Below are 2,500 nucleotides of genomic sequence, written 5' to 3' on the forward strand. Positions count from 1 at the left end.
TTTGATACAAGGAAACCATCTCTCTCTCTCTCTCTCTCTCTCTCTCTCTCTCTCTCTCTCTCTCTCTCTCTCTCTCTCTCTCTCTCTCTCTCTCTAGATTATGCTAAGAGAGCTTCTAAAAGGTAAATCCTAGTGGATATGGAGCAAATATAATTTGATACAAGCAAACCGTATCTCTCTCTCTCTCTCTCTCTCTCTCTCTCTCTCTCTCTCTCTCTCTCTCTCTCTCTCTCTCTCTCTCTCTCTCTCTCTAAATTATGCTAAGAGAGTTTCTGAAAGGTAAATCCTAGTGGATATGGAGCAAATATAATTTGATACAAGCAAACCATCTCTCTCTCTCTCTCTCTCTCTCTCTCTCTCTCTCTCTCTCTCTCTCTCTCTCTCTCTCTGGAATATGCTAAGAGAGCTTCTGAAAGGTAACTCCTAGTGGATATAGAGCAATTATAACTTGATACATGCAAACCACCCCCCCCCCCTCTCTCTCTCTCTCTCTCTCTCTCTCTCTCTCTCTCTCTCTCTCTCTCTCTCTCTCGCTCTCTCTCCATTTTTAGGATTATACTAAAGACGCTTCTGAAAGGTAAATCCTAGTGAACAGTGGAAATATGACAACTTGATGTAAGCAAATCTGTCATAAATAACTTAGGTATGATCTTACAAACAGAAATTTAAGCAGTCATAACAGTTTTTGTCTTTAGATCATATGAACAAAAATTATTAGAGGGATGATAGTATTATATCGATACAGAGATATACAAAACAAATACCTTTCAATATTTTCAGTGGCATTTCTCTCGTTGTGAGTGCTTTGTTAGTCTGTTCTGTATCTTCTATGTAGTTTTATCACGCTTTTGCTTCTTGTGCGATTATACCCATCTGTTCCGTGTAATATAAAACATTTTAAAAAGTTATCTCTTTCAATTGCGATGATTAACTGTAGATTTATAAAGCAATTTGTCTAAACGTTTTGCATAATCTTTATAATTCTTTGATACTGAGTCATGAATATGAAAGGTAAGGTCAATTCGAATTTTAAGCATTCCTGCTTAGGGTAAAAATAACACGAATAAAGTAGAGGGGCATTCAGTAGAGCGCAGACCTCCGTTGCGGCAGCTTATTTCTTGACTCTTTGCTCGATCTTGACATTGACCTTTGACCTTAACATGTATTAATTGGCGTGGATTTCCATACACTCAAGTATGAACCAAGTTTGAATTCTCTATGAAAACGATGTCCAAACGTATGACTGTTTACGTGAATTGGACATTTTGCTTGACCTTGACCTTTCAAAATTTAATTATTCCCTGCTGTTTACATAACAGTTAATCCCTGCAAGTTTCATTACTCTACGATTAACTTTGTGGCCAGGAAGTTTGTTTACAAACACACACACAAACAGGGAGTAAGACGTAACCTCCTTACAACTTTGTTGGCAGCGGTAATAAAATGTAAATGTTTCAATATTATTTCATGTTATTCTTTAAATTGCCTGCCATTAGATAGTTTAATAACAATACTGTTTTAAGAAGAGAACATCTATCATTGTCAAAAGTACCAATACTATCCTAACTACAATTAATAAATTGAAAATTACAAATTCTACAAGAAAACAATAATGCAATAATAGATGATTTACGTTTGAGGTTGTTATATATCAAATTGTCATACCATTTCACGATACAATGGATTTAACGTTTCTAAAATAGGTAAATTATAAAAATGTGGCGTATTCTAATAAATTACCTCAAGTTATAGATTTAATATATTATGCAGGAACCAGAATAAAATATTTGGAAACTCCGAAATGAATTAACAAGTATCAAGTATTCACATTTTTAAAATGTGAATTTCAAGATTAATTTTGAAATACGTTAATCATTTTTTAAGTAGCAAGTATTGATAAATAAAAACTTAAAGATTCTTTGAAATGGAAATGTTAAATTTAATTTTGAAATACATTAATCCTATTTTGAATAACCAGTATTGATAAATAACAACATTAAGGTTATTTGAAAGGGGAACTTTGAGATTAATTTTGAAATACATTAAATTTTTAATTAACAAGTACTATTAAAAAACTTTAAGATTCTTTGAAATGGGAATTTTGAGATCAATATTGAAATACATTGATATTTTTTAATTAGCAAGTACTGATAAATGGAATCTAAGATTCCTTGAAATGGAAAATTTTAAGATTAATTTTGAAATACATTAATCATTTTTCAAAAAGCTTCACAGAATTTCATGACGTTTCACGAATTCTCCCCTTCTTCGACGAAGTTTTCGGTACCAATCTTGCAACAGGATTGAAATCGATCCTTATGGGCCGTTATATTTCGCCCAAAATAGGCTAGATTGTGAGGCTTACTTGCCCCCTCAGATAACTTAGATTTGTAAATTGCTTTGGCCATGGATTCGATTCCCTTTAGAGTGGTACTACTCATCATCACAAGCTGTGATATCTCAGCTCTAGCATTTTCTTTGCAATAAAGTAATTTCTGTA

This window comes from Palaemon carinicauda, chromosome 37 (assembly GCF_036898095.1).
Source record: "Palaemon carinicauda isolate YSFRI2023 chromosome 37, ASM3689809v2, whole genome shotgun sequence".
In the NCBI taxonomy this organism is placed as follows: domain Eukaryota; kingdom Metazoa; phylum Arthropoda; class Malacostraca; order Decapoda; family Palaemonidae; genus Palaemon; species Palaemon carinicauda.